The sequence below is a fragment of the Peromyscus maniculatus genome, chromosome 1, assembly GCF_049852395.1.
Source record: "Peromyscus maniculatus bairdii isolate BWxNUB_F1_BW_parent chromosome 1, HU_Pman_BW_mat_3.1, whole genome shotgun sequence".
Taxonomy (NCBI): domain Eukaryota; kingdom Metazoa; phylum Chordata; class Mammalia; order Rodentia; family Cricetidae; genus Peromyscus; species Peromyscus maniculatus.
Window position 1 is genome coordinate 69,123,979 of NC_134852.1, and position 26,383 is coordinate 69,150,361.

At 44.5% G+C, this 26,383-nt stretch overlaps 1 long non-coding RNA gene and 10 other non-coding genes across 12 annotated transcripts in view; all 11 read right to left on the reverse strand.

Moving 5' to 3' along the window:
• Positions 1 to 26,383, reverse strand: part of LOC107399369 (uncharacterized) — a 254,016-nt gene that overhangs the window by 147,413 nt on the left and 80,220 nt on the right. Inside the window, exons 19-37 of one of the 2 annotated variants that reach the window (XR_013042021.1) lie at positions 26,127 to 26,248; positions 25,700 to 25,747; positions 24,289 to 24,410; positions 23,862 to 23,909; positions 22,451 to 22,572; positions 22,024 to 22,071; positions 20,613 to 20,734; positions 20,186 to 20,233; positions 18,775 to 18,896; positions 18,348 to 18,395; positions 16,936 to 17,057; positions 16,509 to 16,556; positions 15,098 to 15,219; positions 14,671 to 14,718; positions 13,259 to 13,370; positions 9,181 to 9,225; positions 8,956 to 9,066; positions 7,597 to 7,632; positions 6,835 to 6,896 (exon numbers count right to left, since the gene is read on the reverse strand). This is a non-coding gene — a long non-coding RNA (uncharacterized LOC107399369). The remainder of the gene's footprint in view (positions 1 to 6,834; positions 6,897 to 7,596; positions 7,633 to 8,955; positions 9,067 to 9,180; positions 9,226 to 13,258; positions 13,371 to 14,670; positions 14,719 to 15,097; positions 15,220 to 16,508; positions 16,557 to 16,935; positions 17,058 to 18,347; positions 18,396 to 18,774; positions 18,897 to 20,185; positions 20,234 to 20,612; positions 20,735 to 22,023; positions 22,072 to 22,450; positions 22,573 to 23,861; positions 23,910 to 24,288; positions 24,411 to 25,699; positions 25,748 to 26,126; positions 26,249 to 26,383) is intronic. The other variant, XR_013042022.1, reaches the window with a different exon arrangement.
• LOC121827030 (small nucleolar RNA SNORD109A) lies at positions 4,332 to 4,395 on the reverse strand. Its single transcript, XR_006069176.1, has one exon. It is a non-coding gene; the product is annotated as a small nucleolar RNA SNORD109A (small nucleolar RNA).
• Positions 8,032 to 8,095, reverse strand: LOC121827028 (small nucleolar RNA SNORD109A). The gene has a single exon (XR_006069174.1). It is a non-coding gene; the product is annotated as a small nucleolar RNA SNORD109A (small nucleolar RNA).
• LOC143271342 (small nucleolar RNA SNORD115) lies at positions 13,124 to 13,202 on the reverse strand. Its single transcript, XR_013048563.1, has one exon. It is a non-coding gene; the product is annotated as a small nucleolar RNA SNORD115 (small nucleolar RNA).
• On the reverse strand, positions 14,963 to 15,041 carry LOC143271236 (small nucleolar RNA SNORD115). Its single transcript, XR_013048459.1, has one exon. It is a non-coding gene; the product is annotated as a small nucleolar RNA SNORD115 (small nucleolar RNA).
• LOC143271350 (small nucleolar RNA SNORD115) lies at positions 16,801 to 16,879 on the reverse strand. Its single transcript, XR_013048571.1, has one exon. It is a non-coding gene; the product is annotated as a small nucleolar RNA SNORD115 (small nucleolar RNA).
• LOC143271237 (small nucleolar RNA SNORD115) lies at positions 18,640 to 18,718 on the reverse strand. The gene has a single exon (XR_013048460.1). It is a non-coding gene; the product is annotated as a small nucleolar RNA SNORD115 (small nucleolar RNA).
• LOC143271238 (small nucleolar RNA SNORD115) lies at positions 20,478 to 20,556 on the reverse strand. Its single transcript, XR_013048461.1, has one exon. It is a non-coding gene; the product is annotated as a small nucleolar RNA SNORD115 (small nucleolar RNA).
• On the reverse strand, positions 22,316 to 22,394 carry LOC143271239 (small nucleolar RNA SNORD115). Its single transcript, XR_013048462.1, has one exon. It is a non-coding gene; the product is annotated as a small nucleolar RNA SNORD115 (small nucleolar RNA).
• On the reverse strand, positions 24,154 to 24,232 carry LOC143271240 (small nucleolar RNA SNORD115). The gene has a single exon (XR_013048463.1). It is a non-coding gene; the product is annotated as a small nucleolar RNA SNORD115 (small nucleolar RNA).
• Positions 25,992 to 26,070, reverse strand: LOC143271241 (small nucleolar RNA SNORD115). The gene has a single exon (XR_013048464.1). It is a non-coding gene; the product is annotated as a small nucleolar RNA SNORD115 (small nucleolar RNA).

Genomic DNA, 26,383 nt, shown 5'->3' on the forward strand with positions numbered 1-26,383 from the left:
ATAATTTCAAGTTAGCTATTTTTTTCCTTTATTTTTATTTTTTGTGAATGGGTGTTTTGCCTTCATTCATGTCTCTACCATACATTAATGGGAGTCCAAGAAGGAAAATAAAGAAAATAGAGTCTGTCTTGGACTCCCATACCACTTGTATGCAGTACCTACAGAGACCAGAAGAGAGCATCATATCTTATAGATAGCTGTAAGACACCATGTGGATGCTGAGGATTGATCTTGGGTTCTCAGGAAGAGCCAGTCCCTCAAATGACCTACTTTTTAAGTTAAGACTTTTTTCAGCTTCATCAAATCTGCTGGACTCCCATTAATGTATACATTGGTATAAGGGTGGTTTTCTATGATTCTCTTCTGTTCAGTTCATTTTCTCCATTATTAGCTTCCCCCTTGATACCTGGACTAGATAATCTTAATTGGAACATCTTCAAGTTAGTGGATATCTTGTCTGCTAAAAATCCATTCTTGAGGGTCCTTTATGTCATATATATTTTATTTTTTTTCAGTGTTGGATGGAAGCATTACCCACTTATTTTATTTCTAAACTGAGGAATTTTTATGTAGTTCTTTTTTATTATCCATATCTTAATAACAGTCTATATTTGTTGAAGCATCAGCTTCATACTTTACTAAAATCTTTACTGATGTTTTTCTTTAGTTCTTTGGATATATTTTTAAAAGTTGACTTAATGTCTAGTAAGTCCAGCGCCTTTCTTTCCTTTGGAATACTTTCTGTTGATTTCTTTTTCTGTGCATGTGACATAATTTACTATTTCTTTGTATATTTTTTTTATTTTCTTGGAAACTGAACATTACATATGCAAATAGGTTTTCTCCATTCATATAGTTTGTTTTTGATGTTACTCTGTTCTTTTTCATGATTTTCCTGTATAAAATTTGTATATTGTAATGTGTGGATAATGATTTATATTTGCAGCTTTGAGCACATATAATGATTAGGTAAAAATTTTCCTAAATAACCAATATGTCACTCACTCTATATTAAGGGACTTTTCTACGTGTATTTTGTTTCACATGTGTTATTCAGGTAGCTCAAAATTGTTTCTTATCCTTAACCTACTGCTTGCACAGGGGCTTGTGATAATTAAGAAGTAAGCATCTAGGAACTTCAAGTATTTCCTATGCTACCATACATTCTGCACATTCATGTGGATTTCATATAAAAAGCAGTGTGTTACTGTTTTCCAAAGAACTCTTTTTATATACCACAAAATGTATCTTTATCATCCATTGTTTTTACATTTTCATTATTTTGTTGTGTTTTTATTTCAGTTACTGTTAGTTATTTAACCTTATATGATAGTCAATAATTGCTATTAATTCTTTATGCTTAACACTGGTATGGGAATCTACTAATAGAAAAGTCTCTGCATCAGCCCAAATAACTAAAAATTTCATGGGCTATTGTAGCATGAATCTTAAAAGGTCTTATTAATGAAAACAAACCTGGGAGCCACATACTGGGATCAACGCTGGAAGACCAGAGAAGCAGAACAAGCCACAGCTTCCTCACCCGCCAATTCCTCAGCTGATCCTGTTTCCTCAGACTGGAAGCTTCTGCAGTCCTCATCCAGAATGAATCTCAGCTGAACTGTTGCTCAAAAGCCTAAAAGCTTAACCAGGCTATAATTCCTTGTCCTCACACCTTAAATACTTTTCTACCTCCTGCCATTACTTCCTGGGATTAAAGGCGTGAGTCACCATGCTGGGCTATTTCCAATGTGGTCTTGAACTCACAGAGATCCAGGCAGATCTCTGCTTCTGGAATGTTCGGATTAAAGGTGTGTGCTACCACTGCCTAACCTCTATGTTTCATATTGTGGCTGTTCTGTTCTCTGACCCCAGATAAGTTTATTGGAGTGCACAATATTTCAGAGAACACAATACCACCGCAGGCTATATTTTTTCTAGAGAACTTATTAGCTGATCCAAATAGTTATTCTGTTTTTCTTACTGACAATCAGAAGGTTTTCTTGCATAAATATTCTTTGGAAATGTGTAAGTCTTTGGTTACTTTCCAAAAATATAAATATTAATTTTAACCTTTGTTTGAAAGAGTATCACTTTGTTGTCAAGCTGGTCTTCAAACCAACATTTTCCTGCTTTGTAGCTTCCTGAATGCTAATATCACATGTATGTGCCTATGCCTGGCTAATTTTGAGTATTTATGTAAACACATATTTTATAGATAAGTACATTTTAAATGTTTTCACCTTGAATTTCTAGTGATTTACAAATATAGATTTATTTTTAAATGTTAAACCAAACTTGATTCTATGCTTAATTTGATTTAATCATGAAACATGGCTATAAATTGTTAGATTTTATTTCTAAACATTTGAACACAGATATACATGCTCATAAAAAATATTTTTGTATAGCCTCATTTTAAATGTAGGATTTTTTTCTATGAAGATACTGCTTTTCATATATGTTGAATTTGGAATTATTCCCTTCTTCTGTATCTTCTGGAAGATCATATGGAATTCAGATTTTAAAGTTCAGTGTAATCTATATTTCCTTGCAAGAATATTTTTAATAAAAATTATTTTTTTATAAAATACTATTTTGGTTATCTACTTACTGACTTAATTTTTATATTTGCATCTTTCAAGTGAAAATTTTTATACCATCTAAGTTGCTGGGTTTATGGGCTCTTTCCAAATCCTCTCCCCATCCCTACATACCCAACTTTGTTTTTTCTCAAAACAAAAATCCAATACAACAAACTTCCCCAAATAAAAAAAAACACCAAAATTTGATAATACCCCAAAAGAAAAAAACACCGTGAGCAAATAAAAACACACAAACTATAACAAAAAACAAACAAAAAACTAAACCGTGGAGCCTATTATATTTTGACTAGCTACTCCTGAACAGAAGATCTGCCCTTGAGTGGTTTATATACCCAATGTCCCTTTATTGGAGAAAACTGATTTTCCCACTCTCAGAAGATATAAATGACAGTCCATTTATTAACCTTTACCCCAGGGACTAGGTTTTCATTAATTCTTTCTGCATTCTTTAATGGGTTACTTTTAATTTAATTTAACACATTCTCATTCTCTCTCCCTCTATATATGCATGCATGCTTGTATGCATGCATGCATGCATGTATGTATGTATGTAGTATGTATGTATATTTATGTGTAAATATATAATGTATAAGTATATATTTGATTACTTTCTGTTCTCTTTATGAATGTGCTATTTCTCTTATTCTGTGTTATGTCATTCTTAATTTTCTTATACTGGAGTATAAAGGCATTCATTTGAATATAATGCCATTTATTAAAGGCTTCTAATTATTTGTAATATAAGAATTTCAGTTCTATAAAAATCTTCCCAGCAGGGAAGTGGTGGTGCACTTGGGAGGCAGAGCCAGGCAGATCTCTTTGAGTTCGCGGCTAGCCTGGGCTGCAGAGTGACTTCTAAGACAGGCACAAGCTACACAGAGAAACCCTGTCTCCACAAACAAAATCAAAATCTTCCCAAGCCAGTTTAGCTACATTTGGATTTGAAGGTATTAATTTTTATATGTATTTAGTTTGAAATGCTTCTCAGTTTCTCTTTTTATGTCTTCTTTGTCTAATGAATATCTTAGAAGTTCTCATTTTTTCCCAAATATTTTGGAGATTATCAATAAATATTTCCCTGCTAATTTCAATCCATTGTGGAATTAAATCAACATGTTTTGTATGAATTGTACTCATTCTAAATGTATCAACTAATTATATTACTATCTTATCACTTGAATGCCAAAGGAATCTGCTGATTTCTATTCCTCAACTTGATGTTACCACTTCTATTCTACCTGACAGAGAAATAAATGGCAAAGGAAAAAAGCAAACAAATCAATTTAGAAAATAATAAACAGCAATTACAATGAACTAACACAATTGTCTTCAGGTATTACTTGTGTCTATTCTCATAGAACTTTCTCAACATTACTGAGTTACATGCCCCTTTATAACAGTTTTTTTTTATATTTTATTTCTGTAATAGAGATATGTATATTTCTCTAATCTAATCAAATATATGTGTGTATTTTTAATGGCTTTGTAATCAAGTATTCACTCAAGTCCTTTGATTCAACCAATATCAAACTATTCACAGTAGTTAAAATATCAAACTTCTCTTTAATGTGAAACATTAAGGCTAAAGTCTCTCCAGGGAAGTCATTTTGACAATATTATTTATTAAGGAAATAAAGAAAAGTGTTATGTAGGAATATTGTGAGTAAAGAGGTCATCACATAGATAATTCTTGAAATCCTTTTTTGCTACCAAAGGAATTTTAGCTGTTTTCTGATTGACATCTTAAAATACTTCACAGTCCTCAGATGATTGTGCTCATCATTGATCTTGGTAAGACTGTTCCTGACAAGTTAGGCTTTTTATATAACTGGATTACTTTCTGACATAGATTCTCAAGATGCTTTATTCTTCACCTTTAGCTTATTAAAGCTAGCAGTATATCCACTTAATCAACTTTATCAGAAGAGTACAGCAGAACAATAGTAGGAGAACAACAGTTTGGGAGATGGCAGCTTGACACTTAGGAAAATTAAAAAGAATAAATATTGCTGCAAGGTTAAACTTTCAGCATGTATCACTGAGATGACTAGGACAAAAGGCTATGAACACTAAAACATCCAATACAAACCTGCTTTTTTACCAATTCTATCTCTTCTCAGTACCCAAGAAGTTATTTCCATGTTAGAAAAACAATATTACTGCCATATTCACATCTATGGACTATATTACCAGAAGTAACTCAAGTTACTTATCCAGTATTTCCAGTTTATCAAAAATTAGCTAATTTCTCTCAATAAAGGAGTCACATGAATGATTTCTTGTCATATGTGTTTTTCCAATTTTCTATCCAAATCAAGGGCATTAAACTTCTACCTGCATCTCTGTCCTAGCAGGCCTACTTTTGTCCTTTCCCTCATTCTCCTCACCATCGTCAAGACCATAGGTATATAAATAATGCATTACCACCCATTCAAGATGGCTCCAAATTGTCTTTGATTTATGTTCATACAAACTATATATTTAGAAAGGAGTGATGAAATGGTAGTGAAATATTACATATTTAGGGATTTGAAATTGCCTTGTTTGCAGGAAATTCTTATGTGTTTGCGCCAGATCTGGGAAACTACATACATACATACAGTTATAGCAACACCTAAGAAACACACTGACAGCCTGATATTGTTGCTTCTCTCGTACACACACACACACACACACACACACACACACACACACACACACATTCACACACACACACACACACACACACACCTGTCATTCATGTGGAAAACCCGTAAAGACTTACTTGGGTTATTAATATAAAACAAAATTGTAAGTTTCATTATTTATATGGCCTGTCAATTATATGAAAATAATCAGTATATGTTATATACCACTCACATTTATATTTTTGCACAAGCATTCTAGATTAAAACCCCTTATGTCAGTGTTTCTCAATCTATGGGTCACAGCCCTTTGTGGGGTCATATATCAGATATCCTGCATATCAGATATTTATATTACAATTCATAACTAGCAAAATTCCAGTTATGAAGTAGCAACAAAATAATTTTATGATTTGGTGATCACCACAGCATGAGGAACTGTATTAAATGGTCTCAGCTTTAGGGTGTTTGAGAACCACTGCCCTGTGTCTTGGGACCCTAATTATGTTTTTCTTTTCTTATTTGTTCATGTATAGTCAGGACGATGGATAAATAAAACTCTCACAGGTGGTTAAGTACTCAACTAAAAACACATTTATACCATTCCATGTAAGGCTCAAGGAAGAGGGAGTGGAAAGAATGTAAGAACCTGAAAATAGATATAAGGGATATGAAATACTTTCTCGGGATGTGACGAACTTTGCAACTATGAACTCATAGCAGTGGTTGTTACCCATATTAGTCCAGCACAAAACTTGAACTATCACAAACAGCCATGGATAGAGGATGGACTCATGGGGACCTACCTTTCTTGCTAAACTATTTACAGAGCCATTATTTTCAGATTTGTACCCACTAGTGAGTCTACAATCTCTGCTGGATAGTTCCAAACCCATAGTCACAGACATGACCCTTGGTAAACTAACTGGCTTATAAAACAAAAAGATATAACCATAAGAATGGGATTTATTGTCAATAGGGTGGATTTACAAGGGTATGAGAGGGGAAATGAGGGGAATAAGAGTAATCAGAATGTATTTTGTACATGCATGAAATTGTCAATGAACAGATCCAATTAATAAAAAAAACTTATATACCATATATAGTCAAATACTTTAGAGGTAAAGAAACATTTTTTAAAACTTCTATTAAAATATTAAAAGTTTAGAAAATATGTCAGAGCATTTTTTCTTATAAATTTATCCAAATTCATACCATGTAGTCTATCCTAATTAATTTCTTAATATATTATTGTAGTTCAATTTGACTTTTCACTGTTTGATCACAATAAAATTAAGTTATAAATTTGTGATTTAAGAATATTTTATTATAAATAATATAGAAACTTAGAAACCTATGCATACAATGACTTGGAACCTTTAAATTTTAGTATTCACAATTTGGTTTATAATTAGAAGTAATGGGATGATTGAAAATTAAGATTTTTATGGCATCAATGTCAATGTTAAATTCTATTACCATGATATATGTTTGTAAACAGTACTAACAATTTTACTTATATTAACAAAATTTACTTTAATAAATGTTATTTAAGATGTCTTAAATAGCAATATACTAGTTTATTGTGCTTTCTAACAATGTACCTGTCAAACATGGTGGCATGCAGGTAGACATGGTGCTGGAAAGATAGATGGGGGTTCTACAGCTGGATCAGCAGATATCAGGAAAAGAATGCCACATTAGTCCTAGCTTGAGCATCTGAGACCTCAAAGCCCACCCTTTAGTGACACATTTTCTTCAACAAGGCCACACCTACTCCAACAAGGCCATACCTGCTAATAATGCCATGCTCTGTTAACCAAGCATTCAAACACATGAGTTTATAGGGGCCATTCTTAATCAAACCATTATACCACCAAAGTATCATATATTAATGTTTTCCTTATGAGTATCTGTCCTGTTCTGAGGACATCAACCATTAAGCACCAAGTAAAATACCATCTACTAGTCAACATTCTCAAGAAATAACCTCAACCAATAGACACTAGACTGATGGTATATTTTACTATCTGTTGAATACAGAATACTTATACAAAAGTATATATTACTCTAGTAAATAATCAAATAGGTACAGAGTCATATTGTTTTACAACAACTTGATCTTACTAATTTTCAATATAAAATTATTAAAATAAATTTCCTTAAATTTACACCTTTTACATATTATAGAAAATTATTAAAGAGAAAAGGAAAGAGTAGAAGCAACAAACACTCAATAATGAATCTTTAGATAAAGTTTCAAAAAAATCACAACAGTAACCTCCATTAAGACTCCAAAAAAGATATATAGACTTCAGAAATTTGCATACTGAACAATACAGTCTATAAAGTTTATAGTTACTCACCTATGGATCTGAACTGAATTTTCCAGTCTTAGATCACTAAAACAATAAAAAAGAAAAGAAATTGCCTAAAACACCTTAACACTAATAGAAGATGTAAAAAGTATGTTCCATTATACTTACCTAACAGGAAAGCAATATTGTTTTTGAAATGCTAGTATGACTGTCAGCATATATTCCAGTTCCTTGCCCTGCTTTTGATTCCTTATTTCCATTGTTTTTATTTGTTATAAATTTCCTTGATGAAAGTGTCAGCAGCTCCATTCACAGTAAGAAGAATGATGCAAATCTTGGTCACTAGACAAAATTACTATACACATTACCTCAAAAGCTAGGAGACAAAACCCACACATAGTGGTTAGTGGACTTCACCAGTGGCTCATGAGGCAAAGGCAGACTTTGAAAATCTTATTTGTCTTATTTGAAGGACTCATTTCTGATCCTCTGATTGCCATTTGTATGTTATTCACCATTTTCAGAAAGTTGTTTTCATCATTGATCCAGACAAGTCCTCTTTTAAAAGATAAATATTTCCACAGCCAGACAAAACCTGGGCAAGCTGTGTTTTGAAAGAGTATGATTGTGCAGTAGACTATTTGCTTACTTGCTGAACAAGTACCTGCTGGCAATGTGAAAGGTGACCAAGAGGAAGGAACATTTGAGAGTGGTTTTGTATGCCATATATCAAATAATCAATGCATAGTGCCATTGAGCAGAAAGACCTCCAGAAACTCGATCCTGAATTACATCAGGCCCAGCACACACAGGAATGTATGGATAAATATTAACAAGGGCAAGGAAAGCAAAAATGGCCACTCCACTCACCCTACTACTCACTCATTTCACTATTAACACTAGCTAGCTGATATTTGACAGTACTAGAAGGTCTTTAAATGACTCTGCATCTTGTTCTGCTAATTTTATTCTGGCATTGAGGTCCAGAAGAGAATGCCTGTTGTGATGCACTTGCCTACCACAGTTTGTGTTGCCTGCAGGTTTGGAGATTGATCACTAAGTCCCAAATGAAGGGCTTATAGTCAAGAATACTCAGAACCACAGTCCACCACCAAAATTTTCTAGTTATCAGTGTGTCCAATTGACCTGAGAAGTGATATTGGTATCTTTGATGTGTTCTAGGGCTGCCAATCTGGCAACTTTGTATGAAGAGTCTTCTAGGTTTGTAGTTTGGATGACTATTTTCACAAAAAGCCCTTGAAGTGTTGGTCCTCTCCATTGCCAGTGTGATGGGAAGCAGATGTTAAAGAGTAGGCAGGAAAGTTAATGGTAAATTCCTACATCCCCTTAGCATGGCCACCTCAAGGTATCCCAACTATAGCTATGCATAACCCTCTTTTTTTTTACCTGATCAGTTGCTTATGTCCAAGTGTCTTAGAATTTACCCAAGCAAGATAAATTGTATCTCCAGTTCTTGACTCATAGGCATAAGTGGTAGGTGATATACCGAAACCGCCCCTAGAATGGGTGGGATGATTCGAATGTCATTAGAATTAGACAGAAATTCTAAAGGGTGGAGGAGAGCCGTTGGCCTTTCTGAACACAAGTTATAGGCCTTATATTTCATGTTACCTGAAAAGTGTGATGCTGTGGGGTCAAAGAAGGCATCACAGATCACTGAAAGACACAAGAGGGGACAAGGACCTGAGCAATGTTGGTTGGTCATTTGAGGCTTGTGCAAGAGCAGAAAGTCACACAAGAGGTATGCTTCCTGCAGACCTCCTCTCTCTCTGTTCAAAAAGACCCAATCCCCAGTCTCATCCCTAGTTCTGCAACTGAACACCAGTTGCATCCTTCTCTCACCCCTCACCACATCTTTTTTGGATCCCACAAACCATTCCCTCTTAACCTCCATCCCTCTATTTGTTGCTTTATCCAAGCCCTCAATGCCAACAGATACCCCCTGCTAAACCACAGGCCACACTGTACAAGAGACCAGGTAAGTTGCCCACAGACTCTTTCTTCTCTCTCAATTGAGAAAGACTCAATTCCACAGTCTCATCTGTAGAGCTGCAACACAATATCAGCTGCAAGATTCCCTCACTCCTGTGTACATCTCCTGTGGATTTCACAAACAATCCCCCCTAACCTCTTCCAACTTCTTGCTTTGTCCCTGACAAAAACCCCAGCAGGCACCCATTGCTTACCCTTGGGTATCTCTTCCCAGGGCAACAAGCATGCTTAAGGCAGACCCACACCTCACCTACTACTCCTGAGAGCCAATAGCCCCAGTTTTATTTCCAGATCTGGAGCTAGAAACCACTTGTGGTCTCCCTTTCCTCTTTGACACTATTTTCAATGTACCATAAAGACCTTCTCCTCAACCTTCCTTCCCCAATTCATCCCAGTTACCCAGATTTCAACATCAGCTAAATAGGCCAGGAAAATAGGCGACACATCTATCACACTCCAAAAATCCAGAAAGGAAACAGAAACCACTCAAAAAAGACAAATCCAGAAATGAGCACCTAACCTTGAACAATTCCAAACTCAGATGCCAAGGTGCAAGTATTTTTATCAATCAATACAATCAAAAATATCCAGGACACTATATGCCCACTAGATCCCAGCTATACTACCAGAGCAGGCCTTGAATATTCCAACATGGCTGAAGTTCAAGAAAGACCTTAAACCGAACTATATGATAGAGGTCCTTAAAGTATAAATGAATAAATCCCTTAAAGAAACCTGGAACACACAAATAGTTTAAGGAAATTAATAAAGCTTTTCAAGACTTAAACATCTAAAAAGAAGCAATAATTAAAACACAAACAGAGAATTATGGAAATGAAAGCTTTAGGATTTCAAAAAGGAACTACAGAGGCGAGCTTCACCAACAGGAGGCAAGAGATTGAATAGAGACTGCCATGCATTGAAGATATGCTCAAAGAAATAAGTACATTGACCAAAATATTAAATCTAAAAAAAATCTTTACACAAACATCCAGGAAATCTGAAACATTATGAAGAGACAAAACCTAAAAATAATAGGTATAGAGGGAAGAGAAGAAACTCAGTTCAAAGACTTACACAATTATTAAAACAATATAACAGAGGAAAATTTTCCTAATCTTAAGAGAGAGATGCCTATGAAGATACAAGAAGCATACAGAACACCAAAAAGATTGGATATGAAAATAAAGTCCCCTTGCCACATAAAAATCACAACACTAAACTTACACAACATTGAAAGAATATTAAAAGCTACAAGGGAAAAACAACAAGCAACATATGAAGGCAGATGTATTAGAATTACACCCAAATGCTCAAAGGCAGCTCTAAAAGAGCCTGGATAGATAGAATCTAGAAGAGTTTGGATAGATACGTGACAGACTTTAAGATACCATATATGCCAGAAAAGGTTGCTATAACAGGCAATTTTCAATCACCATTGATGGAGAAAATAGGATATTCCATTATAAAGTCAATTTTTTTACAGGGGTAAAAGCCATAGAGATCAGAGAAATAGGAATAGCCACCAACTAACCGTAGCTCACCACACCGTCATAGCGTCACAAAAGAAGCAGCTTCTTCCTGTCTAATCTGTGCCTTTATTGCCTTGCTGTTCTGCCCTATTACTGGTTCTTAGACATGCCAGCTCACTTTCTTATCAGTGCCTGTCTGGACACATATCCAGGTATCTATGATTGGTACTAGGATTAAATGCCTGTGTCACAACACTTGGCTATGTCCTTGAATACACAGAGACTGTGTGACATGTGATTGGATTAAGGGCATATACTACCACCACCGGCTTTTGTTTATGGCTAGATAACTATTTCTTCTAATCTCCACAAAAACTTTAGTTATTAACATACAAAAAAAATCACTACATTTCCCCTGATGAGGGCCTTTGCTGTGAGAAGATTAGGCAAAAAGGACAGCTCAGCATGGTGAACTGTTCCTCAAGGGATGAAGCAAAATGAGTTCTCATATTTATAAGGGAACCTTTATGGGAGGAAGACAGGGGAGGATGTCAGGACACACCTGAGATGGGCCACTGATGACACTGCACAGTCTGCAGGATGGAACCATGGTCTGAACGAATGATAAGGTTCAGAATATCTCTGGAACTTGGAAAATCAAACAGTGAGTCCTGCCACACAGGAAGGGACAGGTTCCTTTCTCAACTGCCCAGATTTTAACTAGAGGTTTTCAGTAGAGGACCTTTCCCCTCATGCTCTGACTTTTAGCATTAGAATGGTGACAATTGTCAAGACACTATACAAGGCTAATTAAATCTTTTTTCCTTGTGATTCCTGCCTTGGCCCCACCAAATCAGAGACCTGTCATCAGTTCTCCATGGTAGACCATCATAGATATGTACATAAAGGCTCATAACCACAGACAAATCACTCCATAAAAAATCATTACACAAGGTGCATCATTTGCTGATCATCAGCCTATGTCACTTGCCTGCTCTACACACCTGGGAAAATTCTACATCACAGTGGTCATAGAAGTATGTTGTTAGAGTTTTGCAGGATATGCATGGAGCTGAAATTCATTGAGAATGGCTACGGTTGAGAGTGTCTGTAAACAATGAGGGCTCTCTTGGCCTTGCAACCAGGAAGAGAATGCCTGCCCTGAAAAAAAAACATACCTGGCTGCTGTGGACTGATGGATGGGAGGTCAATCGGTTGCCTATCTAAGACAAAGGGTTGGGGACGTTTTGTGGTACCTGTACAGCAGTAGAATGTTCCGGATGTCCCTAAGTCCTATATGCCTAAGAAGTTACAGGGGTTAAGCATGAGACCTAGTGTGTGCCAGAAGGACATGCTTGAAAGACCCTTAGTCAAGGATGTGGTCCTCATGCATTGTGTCACAATGGGTTCTTGAAGGTCTTCCACTGCCAATCAAAATCTGTAGAGGATGTGCAAGGACAAAACTAGGTGGGGGGGTCAAGTGAAGCATAATTTGTCCTATACACATGCCATGACCCAGAGACGCCCTGGTCCTCCTGACTCCACCTATGGGTGTTGCACTGAAGTCCCTGATCAGTGGCTCCTGTCCAATTCCCTTGGAATTGTCCAGGACAGTGTATACATTTGGAATTGCCATTCGGCACCCACAGGTTGGAGGGCTAGAAGTTTGCCGCCATCAGGCCAGAGCCTGGAGGCCTTGCTTCCAAGGTGGAAAGGTTCTTGGTGTTTCAGAGGCCTTAGAAGGCAAGGGCACACGATGTTTAGAGATCCCAGCCCTTGGTTTGATATTTCCAGTTACCTGAAATGTGCCAGGATGCTGCGGGCTCGGAAACGGCATCCCGGGTCACTGAACGACAGCAGAAGAGACAGGGACATGAGCAGAGTGTTGGCCGCTAAAGCCTTGCCCGAGGCTAGACAGTCACACCAGGTGCTTTGGAATGGAGCCCTGAGGGCTCTCCTAGGTATGTGCACCTGGATAGCTTGGATTCCCCAGGAGGGGAAACAGGGCTTCGGGAAGCAGGGCCTGCGAATTGGGCCTCAAGGAAGCCACAAGGCGACCAGGCACCTGTTTCTCCCCTGCCCTGCAGCCTGGGCCTCAGCGTAATCCTATTGAGCATGATATTTATGTCATCATCTCTCTTCGTGACATAGGTTTGTCATCATAGACCCAGGTCTCCGGAGAGCACAGCTACACATGCGTTTAGGACACAAACAAGATTGCTTACCAGGGCTGCCAGTGCTGATGAGGGCCTTGGCTGTGAGAAGGTTAGGCCCAAAGGTCAGCTCGGCCTGGTGAACTCTGCTTCAAGGGATGCAGCAGAATGAGTTCTCTTCTTCCTAAGGGCACCGTTTTGGGAGGAAGAAAGGGGAGGATGTCAGGGCACTCTTGAGATGGGCCACTGATGACACTGCACGGTCTGAGGGATCATGGGACCATGGTCTGAACGCATGACCAGGTTTAGTAAATCTCTGGCCCTTGGAACATCAAAGAGTGACTCCTGCCACACAGGAAGGGATAGGTGTCTTTCTGGCCCGCCCAAATTTTAACTTGAGTTTTTCAGTAAGGGCACCTTTCCCCTCGTGCTCTGACTTAGAGACTTAGACTGATGACAATTGTCCAGGCACTATACAGGGCTAATGAAATCTTTTTTCCTAGTGATTCCTGCCTTGGCCCCACCAAGTCAGAGACCTGTCATCAGTTCTCTGTGCTAGAGCACCATATATATGTATATACAATGGCTGATACCCACAGACAAATCAATTCATAAAACAATCAATTCTACCCGGGGCGTCATTTGCTGGTCTCCAGCCTGTGTCACATGCCTGGTCTACACCCCTGGGGAAAATCCACATCACAGTGCTCACAGAAGTGTGTTTTCAGAGCTTTGTGGGATATGCATGGAGCTGAAATTCGTTGGGAACGCCTACGGTTGGGAGGCTCTGAAAACAATCAGGGCTCTTGGCCTCGTGGCCAGGAAGAGATTGCATTCCCTGAAACACACTCTCGCCTTGGCAGCTGGAGACTGATGCATGGGAGGTCAATCAAGTTCCCTCTCTAAGTCACATGGGGGAGGGAACGCTTTGTGGGTCCAGTCCAGCAGTAGAATGTTCCGGATGTCCCTAAGTCCGATATGCCCAAGATGTAGGCGGGGTTCAGCGGGTGCTCTAGGGTGTGCCAGATGGCCCTTCCTGAAAGCCCCTTCGTGAAGGACGTGGGTCTCATGCCTTGTGTCACAATGTGACCTTGAAGGTCTTTCTCTGCCCACCCGAAACTGTTTGGGAGGTCCAAAGTAAAAACTAGGCCGGGGGTGGGGTTCAAGTGAAGGTTAACTTGCACTATCCCCGTGCCTTGACCCAGAGACGCCCTGGTCCTCCTGACTCCACCTATGGGTGTTGCACTGAAGTCCCTGATCAGTGGCTCCTGTCCAATTCCCTTGGAATTGTCCAGGACAGTGTATACATTTGGAATTGCCATTCGGGACCCACAGGTTGGAGGGCTAGAAGTTTGCCGCCATCAGGCCAGAGCCTGGAGGCCGTGCTTCCAAGGTGGAAAGGTTCTTGGTGTTTCAGAGGCCTCAGAAGGCGAGGGCACACGATGTTTAGAGATCCCAGCCCTTGGTTTGATATTTCCAGTTACCTGAAATGTGCCAGGATGCTGCGGGCTCTGAAACGGCATCCCGGGTCACTGAAAGACAGCAGAAGAGACAGGGACATGAGCAGCGTGTTGGCCGCTAAAGCCTTGCCCGAGGCTAGACAGTCACACCAGGTGCTTTGGAATGGAGCCCTGAGGGCTCTCCTAGGTATGTGCACCTGGATAGCTTGGATTCCCCAGGAGGGGAAACAGGGCTTCGGGAAGCAGGGCCTGCGAATTGGGCCTCAAGGAAGCCACAAGGCGACCAGGCACCTGTTTCTCCCCTGCCCTGCAGCCTGGGCCTCAGCGTAATCCTATTGAGCATGATTTTTATGTCATCATCTCTCTTCGTGACATAGGTTTGTCATCATAGACCCAGGTCTCCGGAGAGCACAGCTACACATGCGTTTAGGACACAAACAAGATTGCTTACCATGGCTGCCAGTGCTGATGAGGGCCTTGGCTGTGAGAAGGTTAGGCCCAAAGGTCAGCTCGGCCTGGTGACCTCTGCTTCAAGGGATGCAGCAGAATGAGTTCTCTTCTTCCTAAGGGCACCTTTTTGGGAGGAAGAAAGGGGAGGATGTCAGGGCACTCTTGAGATGGGCCACTGATGACACTGCACGGTCTGAGGGATCATGGGACCATGGTCTGAACGCATGACCAGGTTTAGTAAATCTCTGGCCCTTGGAACATCAAAGAGTGACTCCTGCCACACAGGAAGGGATTGGTGTCTTTCTGGCCCGCCCAAATTTTAACTTGAGTTTTTCAGTAAGGGTACCTTTCCCCTCGTGCTCTGACTTAGAGACTTAGACTGATGACAATTGTCCAGGCACTATACAGGGCTAATGAAATCTTTTTTCATAGTGATTCCTGCCTTGGCCCCACCAAGTCAGAGACCTGTCATCAGTTCTCTGTGCTAGAGCACCATATATATGTATATATAATGGCTGATACCCACAGACAAATCAATTCATAAAACAATCAATTCTACCCAGGGCGTCATTTGCTGGTCTCCAGCCTGTGTCACATGCCTGGTCTACACCCCTGGGGAAAATCCACATCACAGTGCTCACAGAAGTGTGTTTTCAGAGCTTTGTGGGATATGCATGGAGCTGAAATTCGTTGGGAACGCCTACGGTTGGGAGGCTCTGAAAACAATCAGGGCTCTTGGCCTCGTGGCCAGGAAGAGATTGCATTCCCTGAAACACACTCTCGCCTTGGCAGCTGGAGACTGATGCATGGGAGGTCAATCAAGTTGCCTCTCTAAGTCACATGGGGAGGGAACGCTTTGTGTGTCCAGTCCAGCAGTAGAATGTTCCGGATGTCCCTAAGTCCCATATGCCCAAGATGTAGGCGGGGTTCAGCAGGTGCTCTAGGGTGTGCCAGACGGCCCTTCCTGAAAGCCCCTTCGTGAAGGACGTGGGTCTCATGCCTTGTGTCACAATGTGACCTTGAAGGTCTTTCTCTGCCCACCCCAAACTGTTTGGGAGGTCCAAAGAAAAAAGTAGGCTGGGGGTGGGGTTCAAGTGAAGGTTAACTTGCACTATCCCCGTGCCTTGACCCAGAGACGCCCTGGTCCTCCTGACTCAACCTATGGGTGTTGCACTGAAGTCCCTGATCAGTGGCTCCTGTCCAATTCCCTTGGAATTGTCCAGGACAGTGTATACATTTGGAATTGCCATTCGGCACCCACAGGTTGGAGGGCTAGAAGTTTGCCGCCATCAGGCCAGAGCCTGGAGGCCTTGCTTCCAAGGTGGAAAGGTTCTTGGTGTTTCAGAGGCCTCAGAAGGCGAGGGCACACGATGTTTAGAGATCCCAGCCCTTGGTTTGATATTTCCAGTTACCTGAAATGTGCCAGGATGCTGCGGGCTCTGAAACGGCATCCCGGGTCACTGAAAGACAGCAGAAGAGACAGGGACATGAGCAGCGTGTTGGCCGCTAAAACCTTGCCCGAGGCTAGACAGTCACACCAGGTGCTTTGGAATGGAGCCCTGAGGGCTCTCCTAGGTATGTGCACCTGGATAGCTTGGATTCCCCAGGAGGGGAAACAGGGCTTCGGGAAGCAGGGCCTGCGAATTGGGCCTCAAGGAAGCCACAAGGCGACCAGGCACCTGTTTCTCCCCTGCCCTGCAGCCTGGGCGTCAGCGTAATCCTATTGAGCATGATTTTTATGTCATCATCTCTCTTCGTGACATAGGTTTGTCATCATAGACCCAGGTCTCCGGAGAGCACAGCTACACATGCGTTTAGGACACAAACAAGATTGCTTACCAGGGCTGCCAGTGCTGATGAGGGCCTTGGCTGTGAGAAGGTTAGGCCCAAAGGTCAGCTCGGCCTGGTGAACTCTGCTTCAAGGGATGCAGCAGAATGAGTTCTCTTCTTCCTAAGGGCACCTTTTTGGGAGGAAGAAAGGGGAGGATGTCAGGGCACTCTTGAGATGGGCCACTGATGACACTGCACGGTCTGAGGGATCATGGGACCATGGTCTGAACGCATGACCAGGTTTAGTAAATATCTGGCCCTTAGAACATCAAAGAGTGACTCCTGCCACACAGGAAGGGATAGGTGTCTTTCTGGCCCGCCCAAATTTTAACTTGAGTTTTTCAGGAAGGGCACCTTTCCCCTCGTGCTCTGACTTAGAGACTTAGACTGATGACAATAGTCCAGGCACTATACAGGGCTAATGAAACCTTTTTTCCTAGTGATTCCTGCCTTGGCCCCACCAAGTCAGAGACATGTCATCAGTTCTCTGTGCTAGAGCACCATATATATGTATATATAATGGCTGATACCCACAGACAAATCAATTCATAAAACAATCAATTCTACCCGGGGCGTAATTTGCTGGTCTCCAGCCTGTGTCACATGCCTGGTCTACACCCCTGGGGAAAATCCACATCACAGTGCTCACAGAAGTGTGTTTTCAGAGCTTTGTGGGATATGCATGGAGCTGAAATTCGTTGGGAACGCCTACGGTTGGGAGGCTCTGAAAACAATCAGGGCTCTTGGCCTCGTGGCCAGGAAGAGATTGCATTCCCTGAAACACACTCTCGCCTTGGCAGCTGGAGACTGATGCATGGGAGGTCAATCAAGTTGCCTCTCTAAGTCACATGGGAGAGGGAACGCCTTGTGGGTCCAGTCCAGTAGTAGAATGTTCCGGATGTCCCTAAGTCCCATATGCCCAAGATGTAGGCGGGGTTCAGCGGGTGCTCTAGGGTGTGCCAGATGGCCCTTCCTGAAAGCCCCTTCGTGAAGGACGTGGGTCTCATGCCTTGTGTCACAATGTGACCTTGAAGGTCTTTCTCTGCCCACCCCAAACTGTTTGGGAGGTCCAAAGAAAAAACTAGGCCGGGGGTGGGGTTCAAGTGAAGGTTAACTTGCACTATCCCCGTGCCTTGACCCAGAGACGCCCTGGTCCTCCTGACTCCACCTATGGGTGTTGCACTGAAGTACCTGATCAGTGGCTCCTGTCCAATTCCCTTGGAATTGTCCAGGACAGTGTATACATTTGGAATTGCCATTCGGCACCCACAGGTTGGAGGGCTGGAAGTTTGCCGCCATCAGGCCAGAGCCTGGAGGCCTTGCTTCCAAGGTGGAAAGGTTCTTGGTGTTTCAGAGGCCTCAGAAGGCGAGGGCACACGATGTTTAGAGATCCCAGCCCTTGGTTTGATATTTCCAGTTACCTGAAATGTGCCAGGATGCTGCGGGCTCTGAAACGGCATCCCGGGTCACTGAAAGACAGCAGAAGAGACAGGGACATGAGCAGCGTGTTGGCCGCTAAAGCCTTGCCCGAGGCTAGACAGTCACACCAGGTGCTTTGGAATGGAGCCCTGAGGGCTCTCCTAGGTATGTGCACCTGGATAGCTTGGATTCCCCAGGAGGGGAAACAGGGCTTCGGGAAGCAGGGCCTGCGAATTGGGCCTCAAGGAAGCCACAAGGCGACCAGGCACCTGTTTCTCCCCTGCCCTGCAGCCTGGGCCTCAGCGTAATCCTATTGAGCATGATTTTTATGTCATCATCTCTCTTCGTGACATAGGTTTGTCATCATAGACCCAGGTCTCCGGAGAGCACAGCTACACATGCGTTTAGGACACAAACAAGATTGCTTACCAGGGCTGCCAGTGCTGATGAGGGCCTTGGCTGTGAGAAGGTTAGGCCCAAAGGTCAGCTCGGCCTGGTCAACTCTGCTTCAAGGGATGCAGCAGAATGAGTTCTCTTCTTCCTAAGGGCACCTTTTTGGGAGGAAGAAAGGGGAGGATGTCAGGGCACTCTTGAGATGGGCCACTGATGACACTGCACGGTCTGAGGGATCATGGGACCATGGTCTGAACGCATGACCAGGTTTAGTAAATCTCTGGCCCTTGGAACATCAAAGAGTGACTCCTGCCACACAGGAAGGGATAGGTGTCTTTCTGGCCCGCCCAAATTTTAACTTGAGTTTTTCAGTAAGGGCACCTTTCCCCTCGTGCTCTGACTTAGAGACTTAGACTGATGACAATTGTCCAGGCACTATACAGGGCTAATGAAATCTTTTTTCCTAGTGATTCCTGCCTTGGCCCCACCAAGTCAGAGACCTGTCATCAGTTCTCTGTGCTAGAGCACCATATATATGTATATATAATGGCTGATACCCACAGACAAATCAATTCATAAAACAATCAATTCTACCCGGGGCGTCATTTGCTGGTCTCCAGCCTGTGTCACATGCCTGGTCTACACCCCTGGGGAAAATCCACATCACAGTGCTCACAGAAGTGTGTTTTCAGAGCTTTGTGGGATATGCATGGAGCTGAAATTCGTTGGGAACGCCTACGGTTGGGAGGCTCTGAAAACAATCAGGGCTCTTGGCCTCGTGGCCAGGAAGAGATTGCATTCCCTGAAACACACTCTCGCCTTGGCAGCTGGAGACTGATGCATGGGAGGTCAATCAAGTTGCCTCTCTAAGTCACATGGGGAGGGAACGCTTTGTGTGTCCAGTCCAGCAGTAGAATGTTCCGGATGTCCCTAAGTCCCATATGCCCAAGATGTAGGCGGGGTTCAGCGGGTGCTCTAGGGTGTGCCAGATGGCCCTTCCTGAAAGCCCCTTCGTGAAGGACGTGGGTCTCATGCCTTGTGTCACAATGTGACCTTGAAGGTCTTTCTCTGCCCACCCCAAACTGTTTGGGAGGTCCAAAGAAAAAACTAGGCCGGGGGTGGGGTTCAAGTGAAGGTTAACTTGCACTATCCCCGTGCCTTGACCCAGAGACGCCCTGGTCCTCCTGACTCCACCTATGGGTGTTGCACTGAAGTACCTGATCAGTGGCTCCTGTCCAATTCCCTTGGAATTGTCCAGGACAGTGTATACATTTGGAATTGCCATTCGGGACCCACAGGTTGGAGGGCTGGAAGTTTGCCGCCATCAGGCCAGAGCCTGGAGGCCTTGCTTCCAAGGTGGAAAGGTTCTTGGTGTTTCAGAGGCCTCAGAAGGCGAGGGCACACGATGTTTAGAGATTCCAGCCCTTGGTTTGATATTTCCAGTTACCTGAAATGTGCCAGGATGCTGCGGGCTCAGAAACGGCATCCCGGGTCACTGAAAGACAGCAGAAGAGACAGGGACATGAGCAGCGTGTTGGCCGCTAAAGCCTTGCCCGAGGCTAGACAGTCACACCAGGTGCTTTGGAATGGAGCCCTGAGGGCTCTCCTAGGTATGTGCACCTGGATAGCTTGGATTCCCCAGGAGGGGAAACAGGGCTTCGGGAAGCAGGGCCTGCGAATTGGGCCTCAAGGAAGCCACAAGGCGACCAGGCACCTGTTTCTCCCCTGCCCTGCAGCCTGGGCCTCAGCGTAATCCTATTGAGCATGATTTTTATGTCATCATCTCTCTTCGTGACATAGGTTTGTCATCATAGACCCAGGTCTCCGGAGAGCACAGCTACACATGCGTTTAGGACACAAACAAGATTGCTTACCAGGGCTGCCAGTGCTGATGAGGGCCTTGGCTGTGAGAAGGTTAGGCCCAAAGGTCAGCTCGGCCTGGTGACCTCTGCTTCAAGGGATGCAGCAGAATGAGTTCTCTTCTTCCTAAGGGCACCTTTTTGGGAGGAAGAAAGGGGAGGATGTCAGGGCACTCTTGAGATGGGCCACTGATGACACTGCACGGTCTGAGGGATCATGGGACCATGGTCTGAACGCATGACCAGGTTTAGTAAATCTCTGGCCCTTGGAACATCAAAGAGTGACTCCTGCCACACAGGAAGGGATAGGTGTCTTTCTGGCCCGCCCAAATTTTAACTTGAGTTTTTCAGTAAGGGCACCTTTCCCCTCGTGCTCTGACTTAGAGACTTAGACTGATGACAATTGTCCAGGCACTATACAGGGCTAATGAAATCTTTTTTCCTAGTGATTCCTGCCTTGGCCCCACCAAGTCAGAGACCTGTCATCAGTTCTCTGTGCTAGAGCACCATATATATGTATATATAATGGCTGATACCCACAGACAAATCAATTCATAAAACAATCAATTCTACCCGGGGCGTCATTTGCTGGTCTCCAGCCTGTGTCACATGCCTGGTCTACACCCCTGGGGAAAATCCACATCACAGTGCTCACAGAAGTGTGTTTTCAGAGCTTTGTGGGATATGCATGGAGCTGAAATTCGTTGGGAACGCCTACGGTTGGGAGGCTCTGAAAACAATCAGGGCTCTTGGCCTCGTGGCCAGGAAGAGATTGCATTCCCTGAAACACACTCTCGCCTTGGCAGCTGGAGACTGATGCATGGGAGGTCAATCAAGTTGCCTCTCTAAGTCACATGGGGAGGGAACGCTTTGTGTGTCCAGTCCAGCAGTAGAATGTTCCGGATGTCCCTAAGTCCCATATGCCCAAGATGTAGGCGGGGTTCAGCGGGTGCTCTAGGGTGTGCCAGATGGCCCTTCCTGAAAGCCCCTTCGTGAAGGACGTGGGTCTCATGCCTTGTGTCACAATGTGACCTTGAAGGTCTTTCTCTGCCCACCCCAAACTGTTTGGGAGGTCCAAAGAAAAAACTAGGCCGGGGGTGGGGTTCAAGTGAAGGTTAACTTGCACTATCCCCGTGCCTTGACCCAGAGACGCCCTGGTCCTCCTGACTCCACCTATGGGTGTTGCACTGAAGTACCTGATCAGTGGCTCCTGTCCAATTCCCTTGGAATTGTCCAGGACAGTGTATACATTTGGAATTGCCATTCGGGACCCACAGGTTGGAGGGCTGGAAGTTTGCCGCCATCAGGCCAGAGCCTGGAGGCCTTGCTTCCAAGGTGGAAAGGTTCTTGGTGTTTCAGAGGCCTCAGAAGGCGAGGGCACACGATGTTTAGAGATTCCAGCCCTTGGTTTGATATTTCCAGTTACCTGAAATGTGCCAGGATGCTGCGGGCTCAGAAACGGCATCCCGGGTCACTGAAAGACAGCAGAAGAGACAGGGACATTAGCAGCGTGTTGGCCGCTAAAGCCTTGCCCGAGGCTAGACAGTCACACCAGGTGCTTTGGAATGGAGCCCTGAGGGCTCTCCTAGGTATGTGCACCTGGATAGCTTGGATTCCCCAGGAGGGGAAACAGGGCTTCGGGAAGCAGGGCCTGCGAATTGGGCCTCAAGGAAGCCACAAGGCGACCAGGCACCTGTTTCTCCCCTGCCCTGCAGCCTGGGCCTCAGCGTAATCCTATTGAGCATGATTTTTATGTCATCATCTCTCTTCGTGACATAGGTTTGTCATCATAGACCCAGGTCTCCGGAGAGCACAGCTACACATGCGTTTAGGACACAAACAAGATTGCTTACCAGGGCTGCCAGTGCTGATGAGGGCCTTGGCTGTGAGAAGGTTAGGCCCAAAGGTCAGCTCGGCCTGGTGACCTCTGCTTCAAGGGATGCAGCAGAATGAGTTCTCTTCTTCCTAAGGGCACCTTTTTGGGAGGAAGAAAGGGGAGGATGTCAGGGCACTCTTGAGATGGGCCACTGATGACACTGCACGGTCTGAGGGATCATGGGACCATGGTCTGAACGCATGACCAGGTTTAGTAAATCTCTGGCCCTTGGAACATCAAAGAGTGACTCCTGCCACACAGGAAGGGATAGGTGTCTTTCTGGCCCGCCCAAATTTTAACTTGAGTTTTTCAGTAAGGGCACCTTTCCCCTCGTGCTCTGACTTAGAGACTTAGACTGATGACAATTGTCCAGGCACTATACAGGGCTAATGAAATCTTTTTTCATAGTGATTCCTGCCTTGACCCCACCAAGTCAGAGACCTGTTATCAGTTCTCTGTGCTAGAGCACCATATATATGTATATATAATGGCTGATACCCACAGACAAATCAATTCATAAAACAATCAATTCTACCCGGGGCGTCATTTGCTGGTCTCCAGCCTGTGTCACATGCCTGGTCTACACCCCTGGGGAAAATCCACATCACAGTGCTCACAGAAGTGTGTTTTCAGAGCTTTGTGGGATATGCATGGAGCTGAAATTCGTTGGGAACGCCTACGGTTGGGAGGCTCTGAAAACAATCAGGGCTCTTGGCCTCGTGGCCAGGAAGAGATTGCATTCCCTGAAACACACTCTCGCCTTGGCAGCTGGAGACTGATGCATGGGAGGTCAATCAAGTTGCCTCTCTAAGTCACATGGGGAGGGAACGCTTTGTGTGTCCAGTCCAGCAGTAGAATGTTCAGGATGTCCCTAAGTCCCATATGACCAAGATGTAGGCGGGGTTCAGCGGGTGCTCTAGGGTGTGCCAGACGGCCCTTCCTGAAAGCCCCTTCGTGAAGGACGTGGGTCTCATGCCTTGTGTCACAATGTGACCTTGAAGGTCTTTCTCTGCCCACCCCAAACTGTTTGGGAGGTCCAAAGAAAAAAGTAGGCCGGGGGTGGGGTTCAAGTGAAGGTTAACTTGCACTATCCCCGTGCCTTGACCCAGAGACGCCCTGGTCCTCCTGACTCCACCTATGGGTGTTGCACTGAAGTCCCTGATCAGTGGCTCCTGTCCAATTCCCTTGGAATTGTCCAGGACAGTGTATACATTTGGAATTGCCATTCGGCACCCACAGGTTGGAGGGCTAGAAGTTTGCCGCCATCAGGCCAGAGCCTGGAGGCCTTGCTTCCAAGGTGGAAAGGTTCTTGGTGTTTCAGAGGCCTCAGAAGGCGAGGGCACACGATGTTTAGAGATCCCAGCCCTTGGTTTGATATTTCCAGTTACCTGAAATGTGCCAGGATGCTGCGGGCTCTGAAATGGCATCCCGGGTCACTGAAAGACAGCAGAAGAGACAGGGACATGAGCAGCGTGTTGGCCGCTAAAACCTTGCCCGAGGCTAGACAGTCACACCAGGTGCTTTGGAATGGAGCCCTGAGGGCTCTCCTAGGTATGTGCACCTGGATAGCTTGGATTCCCCAGGAGGGGAAACAGGGCTTCGGGAAGCAGGGCCTGCGAATTGGGCCTCAAGGAAGCCATAAGGCGACCAGGCACCTGTTTCTCCCCTGCCCTGCAGCCTGGGCCTCAGCGTAATCCTATTGAGCATGATTTTTATGTCATCATCTCTCTTCGTGACATAGGTTTGTCATCATAGACCCAGGTCTCCGGAGAGCACAGCTACACATGCGTTTAGGACACAAACAAGATTGCTTACCAGGGCTGCCAGTGCTGATGAGGGCCTTGGCTGTGAGAAGGTTAGGCCCAAAGGTCAGCTCGGCCTGGTGAACTCTGCTTCAAGGGATGCAGCAGAATGAGTTCTCTTCTTCCTCAGGGCACCTTTTTGGGAGGAAGAAAGGGGAGGATGTCAGGGCACTCTTGAGATGGGCCACTGATGACACTGCACGGTCTGAGGGATCATGGGACCATGGTCTGAACGCATGACCAGGTTTAGTAAATATCTGGCCCTTAGAACATCAAAGAGTGACTCCTCCCACACAGGAAGGGATAGGTGTCTTTCTGGCCCGCCCAAATTTTAACTTGAGTTTTTCAGTAAGGGCACCTTTCCCCTCGTGCTCTGACTTAGAGACTTAGACTGATGACAATAGTCCAGGCACTATACAGGGCTAATGAAACCTTTTTCCTAGTGATTCCTGCCTTGGCCCAACCAAGTCAGAGAGATGTCATCAGTTCTCTGTGCTAGAGCACCATATATATGTATATATAATGGCTGATACCCACAGACAAATCAATTCATAAAACAATCAATTCTACCCGGGGCGTCATTTGCTGGTCTCCAGCCTGTGTCACATGCCTGGTCTACACCCCTGGGGAAAATCCACATCACAGTGCTCACAGAAGTGTGTTTTCAGAGCTTTGTGGGATATGCATGGAGCTGAAATTCGTTGGGAACGCCTACGGTTGGGAGGCTCTGAAAACAATCAGGGCTCTTGGCCTCGTGGCCAGGAAGAGATTGCATTCCCTGAAACACACTCTCGCCTTGGCAGCTGGAGACTGATGCATGGGAGGTCAATCAAGTTGCCTCTCTAAGTCACATGGGGGAGGGAACGCCTTGTGGGTCCAGTCCAGCAGTAGAATGTTCCGGATGTCCCTAAGTCCCATATGCCCAAGATGTAGGCGGGGTTCAGCGGGTGCTCTAGGGTGTGCCAGATGGCCCTTCCTGAAAGCCCCTTCGTGAAGGACGTGGGTCTCATGCCTTGTGTCACAATGTGACCTTGAAGGTCTTTCTCTGCCCACCCCAAACTGTTTGGGAGGTCCAAAGAAAAAACTAGGCCGGGGGTGGGGTTCAAGTGAAGGTTAACTTGCACTATCCCCGTGCCTTGACCCAGAGACGCCCTGGTCCTCCTGACTCCACCTATGGGTGTTGCACTGAAGTACCTGATCAGTGGCTCCTGTCCAATTCCCTTGGAATTGTCCAGGACAGTGTATACATTTGGAATTGCCATTCGGCACCCACAGGTTGGAGGGCTGGAAGTTTGCCGCCATCAGGCCAGAGCCTGGAGGCCTTGCTTCCAAGGTGGAAAGGTTCTTGGTGTTTCAGAGGCCTCAGAAGGCGAGGGCACACGATGTTTAGAGATCCCAGCCCTTGGTTTGATATTTCCAGTTACCTGAAATGTGCCAGGATGCTGCGGGCTCTGAAACGGCATCCCGGGTCACTGAAAGACAGCAGAAGAGACAGGGACATGAGCAGCGTGTTGGCCGCTAAAGCCTTGCCCGAGGCTAGACAGTCACACCAGGTGCTTTGGAATGGAGCCCTGAGGGCTCTCCTAGGTATGTGCACCTGGATAGCTTGGATTCCCCAGGAGGGGAAACAGGGCTTCGGGAAGCAGGGCCTGCGAATTGGGCCTCAAGGAAGCCACAAGGCGACCAGGCACCTGTTTCTCCCCTGCCCTGCAGCCTGGGCCTCAGCGTAATCCTATTGAGCATGATTTTTATGTCATCATCTCTCTTCGTGACATAGGTTTGTCATCATAGACCCAGGTCTCCGGAGAGCACAGCTACACATGCGTTTAGGACACAAACAAGATTGCTTACCAGGGCTGCCAGTGCTGATGAGGGCCTTGGCTGTGAGAAGGTTAGGCCCAAAGGTCAGCTCGGCCTGGTGAACTCTGCTTCAAGGGATGCAGCAGAATGAGTTCTCTTCTTCCTAAGGGCACCTTTTTGGGAGGAAGAAAGGGGAGGATGTCAGGGCACTCTTGAGATGGGCCACTGATGACACTGCACGGTCTGAGGGATCATGGGACCATGGTCTGAACGCATGACCAGGTTTAGTAAATCTCTGGCCCTTGGAA